The following is a 5705-nucleotide window of genomic DNA, read 5'->3' as shown; positions in this document are numbered from 1 at the left end:
GAAGCTTTACGCAATGCAATGATCGAGAAAAGGTCTTGTATGCTTCATGAAGACTTGAAGGTGCCGCGTCCGACTGGTGGGATGGCTGCACTGCGACACACGCGGATGCAGAGGCGATAACCTAGCAAGAATTTAGGATAACTTCCATGCTCATCACATTCCCTCGAGAATAATGAAACTTAAGGAGAAGGAATTCTTATCCCTCACTCAAGGAGGTATGTCCGTTAGTGAATACCGGGATCATTTCACCCAACTTTCACGATTGCACGTGAGGAAGTTGACACAGATGAGAAGCGCCAAGAGAGGTTCTTAGAATGATTGATTGAACTTTTGAACTATCAGCTGCAGAGCCATAGTTTCCTGAACTTCCAGACTCTACTCAACAAAGTGATTGACCTCGAAAGCAAAAGAAGGGAATTGTCGGATCACAAGAGGAAATTCCAGGGACAGTCTAACAGGAACACTCGTCCACATAACAACTCTCAAGGTTCTCAGTTTTGCTCTAGAAATCAGAGTGGAAATAATAATTATCAAATGCAACACTCTAGATATCAAGGATAGAGAAGCAACCAATACCAGAACCAATAGAGGAACTGTACTCTGACCAGTCAAAGATCTAGTGGTTAGCAGTAGAATCGTCAAGGAAACGTCGCGAACACACCGGCCAAAAATAACAATACAATTACCCCAGTACAGCCTAGTGGATGTTTTAGGTGTGGAGAAATTGGTCATTATGACAACAACTGCCCAAAGCGCAACCCACAGACACCCCAGAGGAACAGCACTCAAAGACTTGATTAGAATACACCTGCTCATGGTACTGTACAAAACAAGACTCTACAAAACTAGAGTAAGGGAAGAATTAATCATGTGACAGCAGAAACAGTTCCAGAGGATGCTGACATGGTGTATGGTATGTTCCTTATTAACTTTATACCTGCATCAGTTTTATTTGATTCTGGAGCATCTCACTCTTTCGTAACAAAGTCATTTGTGGAAAAGCATAATATATCAAACTATCCTTTGAAGAGGAAATTATTAATTAGATCACGAGGAGGTGAAATTAGAGCCACTCACTCATGCCCACAAACTAAGCTTGAAATTAGAGGAATAAGCTTTCTAGTAGAGCTAATAATGTTGGAATCAAGTGGAATCGATGTGATACTTGGAATAGATTACTTAACCAAGTATGATGGAGTAATATATTGTGCTAAGAGAATGGTTACATTAACAAGTCTGCAAGGAGAAAGAATGGAAGTCGATGTTAGTATGCCAGCAGAAGCAGAAGCCATGGTAAATCAATCGAAGGAGAAATCTTTAGAAAACATCAGAATAGTGTGTGAATACCCAGACATATTTCCTGAGGAATTACCACGTATACTCAGACGTATCTCTATTGAATTATTACCCTGAACTGCACCTATATCAAAAAGACCTTATAGAATGGATGTCAAAGATTTAGTTGAACTGAAGAAACAAATAAAAGAATTATTAGAAAAATGTTTTATTTGCCCAAGCTTGTCTCCTCGGGGAGCCCCAGTTCTATTTGTGAACAAGAAATATGGTTCGAGAACAATGTGTGTCGATTATAGAAGTTTGAATGATGTGACTATTAAGAACAAATACCCTTTACCGTGGATTGAAGATTTGTTTGATCAAATGAGAGGAGCTAAGATATTCTCAAAAATAGATCTAAGATCAGGATATCATTAGTTGAAGATTCGAACTGAAGATGTACCTAAGATAGCCTTTATGTAAAACCCTGAATTTGGGGGTATAAAATTTCTTCTCTAATATTTACAAAATTTAGGTGTTACACCTTTTCTCACCTCTATAGATTTTCTTTTCCTTTCTCTTTAATAGAATTTTGGGTTAATTATGTGAGAGATGTATTATTTTCTTTAGAATATTGAAACCTAGGGGAGATATGAATGTTTGCATCATGCTGAGCTCAAACTTTGTTTTTGATTGATCTACATGTTTGAAATATTTGAATTTGGATTTGTGGTTTGATTTGTTTTGAATTCAATAGAGAAATTAAAAAGAAAAGGAATTAAAATTCAAAGGAGAAAGGAAAAACCATTTCAGCCCAGCTTAAGCCATTCGGCCCAACGTCGCGCGCCCGCGCGCGCTTGCACTCCTCCTCTTATAGTCGGACCCCGCATGTCAGCGCTAGCCCGCGCTCGCGCGTCCCCGCTCCTTCTCTCCCTCTGCCCAGTGGGGCCGATCTATCGGCACCGTTTCCCCTCGCGCGCGCACCCCGTCCTCTCTCCGTACAGTGGGCCCCACCCGGCCGTCAGCGCCGAACCGATCCACTCGCGCGCACGCCCGTGCCTCTGCGCCATGGGTCTGCCCTGTCAGCTCCGCCTTCCCCGCGAACCACCTCTGACCAGCGCACACGCCCGACGAGAACCCCGGCCACATCGCCTGCCCACGCGCCCCATCTCCCTTTTGAGCCATGCCTGCACCCGCTCTCTCTCCCTCATTTTGCCCACGCTCGCCCTCTCTCGCGCTCTACCGCCGCCGCTAGTGCTCACCGGAGTAAGCGCCCGCCGTGTCGGCCATCCAAGGCACCAGACGACGCACCAAGCCTTCTTGAGCGTCGTCCCGAGGTGAGAAAGTCGCTCCCGCACTTCGGTTACCTTAATTCCGCCCTGCCGTAGCTAATTCGTGCTCGCCGGATCTCTGCCGTGCCCATGCGACGGTCGGTCGACTCAGCCCCGTCCCAAGCCCCTGCTTTGGTCCATAGCATTCCCCTTCCCTCGCCGGAGCTAGTGCTGGCCTTAGCGCGCCTGATTTCCCCTCCACGAGGCCGGGATTCCTCGTTGGAGTTATCCCGACCCGCCCAGAGCACTCCCTCCACTGTTTCCTCGTCCCCGGTCTAGTTCTCGCGGCTGAAGTCCTGCCAGTGGATTCGTCGGGCCCTCCTCGCCAGTCCTGGCCATTCCCGACGACCCTAGACCCCCAGGAGGATTGTTGACTAGTGGAAAACAACTAGTTTTCCTAGACATTAATTCTTGGGAAAATCTTTGAAACCATCATTTGGTAAGAATCTAGGATTTGTATTGAATAAAATAAATACAAACGTAAGCATACCACGATTAACAAGTATAAAATAGAAGTTTATGTGGCTCAAAGGCTTAACTCTTCTTGACTATAGTTAGCATTTTTATATGGATGTATGTATTAAACTTTGATTACTACTTTAGTGAACAACTCAGCCCAAATTTTAGAAATTAGAATTAATTGGACTGCTGAAGGTGGCTATGGAGGGAGAGAGAGCTCATTAGAGAGAGTGGTGGATTGTGTAGAGTAGTGAAGAAAAACTAAGATAGAACAAAACACCCATGAATTATAGTATCCTTCTCTCCCTCTCTTACAACTTTTGTACACAACAACCGAAGATCGCATGGCCCTTGTAATTCATGAGTCATGTAGCATGACTCCTATCTATGGCTCTGACTGCTAGTCAAGGTGGTTGACCCCCTCTATTAGGCATTTGCACGAAGAATGGTCCCACTACAAGCCTTGTTAAGCATGCAATGGCTAGGGACCACTGTTAGTGTGCTGAAAAGGCATACCCCTGATGTTGGTAAAAGTCTCTAAGACTACATAAATAGAATATAGACCCATAGAGGGTATAACTCAGTACTAGCCTAGCATTCTCGGTATAACATATGAAAAACGTGCTCCGATAATAATTTATAATAACTACGACAATATATATATATAGTATATCTATTAAGAGCCCTGGGCTCTCAATAGCTAAAAGGAGCCCTAGTCTAATTATAACTTTTGGTTGAATCGGACCGAACTGCAAGTCTGCAACCCGGCGCCTTGGAATACAAAGTCGGTCCACGTTGTGGATCGATTCATATAATCATATAGCGTCATCATTTGTAGTCCCCAATCATCCGACGATGATCCCCTCGATTCGCGGCGCCCTCGCCTCCACCACTCCCCAACCACCCGACGCCGACCCCCCTCAATTCACGCCCCCACCTGCTGCATCGGCTCCCTCTGGCGCCCCGCCTCCTGGCCCAGATCCGTGCACCCCTTGCCCTCTCCGGACTCGATGATTCACAGATCTGCCCAGCTGCCCAGGCACAGACTACCGGCATCCGGATCTCCTGCTCCACTGCTCGCCGCCTTGGGGCTCTCCGGCGTTGGCTCAGCGCGACGAGCCCCCCAATAGCCTAGTTCCGGATCCCCCAACCGCCCACGCCCCACAGTTCAAGCACCGGCCACCGATGTCTGACGAACGAGCGAACTCCCCGCGGATGCAGGAGGAGGAGGTGCAGGAGCGACCGCCGACCGTCCGCGTTTCACCATCCCCTTCTCCGATCTCAAGGTAACCTTCTCCGGTGTTGAAACCATCCGTGGCCACCTGGCGAGCTGGTGCCCGCAAGAGGTGGTGCTGAGGCATGAGGCGGTGGGCGTGTTCCTGACACACTGCGGGTGGAACTCAACCATGGAGAGCTTGTGCGTCGGGGTGCCGATGCTGTGCTGGCCCTTCTTCGTGGAGCAGCAGACCAACTGCCGGTACACGTGCATGAAGTGGGGCGTGGCCATGGAGATCGGCCAGGACGTTCGGCAGGAGGCGGTGGAGGAGAAGATCCGAGAGGCGATGGGCGGGGAGAAGGGAATGGAGATGCAGCGCCGCGCGGGAGAGTGGCAGCAGACTGGTCTCCGCGCGACGCGGCCCGGAGGGCGCTCATACGCCAACCTCGACAAGCTGGTCGCCGACGTGCTCCTCTCGGGTGGCGGCAAGAGTTCTCAGGAGGGTTTCAGTTCGCACACCGCCACTGTCCAATGATTCGGACTGAACATGGATGGTAGTACACCAAAAGAGAAGTTTGTGTGAATGTCGAGGCAAACCCATAAATCATGGAGCATGTGATGGAATGGAAGGACCGAAGGAGCCAGTGGCGGAAGAAGTTACTTCTCGTAGTAGGCAAAAATTGGAATATGAAAACCTGGAAGCTAAGAGGGTTAATCCCTAATTACTATATTTTATTCCATTAGTTCGTAAAAGTTTTGGTCCTTGTATTTAATGTAATAACGACTTACATCATTTTAGCCTCACAATTTTCTTTAATGGTCTAGCATTGTAATTGATAACATAATTTTTTTGTTGAACTGTTAGAGGATAAATAAGTAAGTTACTAAAGTTTTGGACTGTATTCTTTCATTTTAATCTCACTTATCCTATTTCTTTCAGGAATCATAAAAGCATATGGAGGAACTATGTATAGGCTACAAAGAAGCATAAGAAGCATTTTTATAGCAGAAGCCAAGTGTTCTGATGATTTTGTTTTTTCAATTGTGTTTTCTGTTATTAGTTCAGCATGCACATATATTGACATGATTTATGGCATGGCATCTGCCATCTTTGTTATATTTATGACATCGTTCTTGATTGATGTGTGCGACATGAATGATGGATTTTTTTAACATCCTGACCATCATTGTGTCGCTCATTATCGTATTTTGTATATCATTTATGGGTTCACGGATATGAAATGACAGGTTTCTTATTTTTGAGTTTTGAACCATGTGTTGTCTTTGGTTGTTACATAATAAATGGTCCTGTCGATGTGTTTTACGTTCAAAAACTTCTATGCGACATGCACGGAAACTAACGCTAAACATGTACGATTTAAACTCTATAATTTGTTACGAAAGAGATCAACAATTTTTGCTAA

General features: G+C 46.0%; 1 pseudogene across 2 annotated transcripts; it reads left to right on the top strand.

The window, feature by feature from the left end:
* The first annotated feature begins 3907 nt into the window (after positions 1-3907).
* Positions 3908-5494, top strand: LOC100277159 (Cytokinin-O-glucosyltransferase pseudogene; annotated as a pseudogene). Of its 2 annotated transcripts, none has more exons than NR_158697.1 (2): positions 3908-4351; positions 5222-5494. The product of NR_158697.1 is annotated as a Cytokinin-O-glucosyltransferase pseudogene, transcript variant 2 (transcript). The 2 variants fall into 2 exon arrangements; NR_158696.1 differs by having other exon boundaries at positions 3913-4991; positions 5222-5432.
* Positions 5495-5705: the final 211 nt, after the last annotated feature.

Source organism: Zea mays, chromosome 1 (genome assembly GCF_902167145.1).
Source record: "Zea mays cultivar B73 chromosome 1, Zm-B73-REFERENCE-NAM-5.0, whole genome shotgun sequence".
Classification (NCBI taxonomy): Eukaryota; Viridiplantae; Streptophyta; class Magnoliopsida; order Poales; family Poaceae; genus Zea; species Zea mays.
The sequence above is the reverse complement of the archived record's forward strand: the minus strand, read 5'-3'. Positions and strand labels throughout refer to the sequence as shown.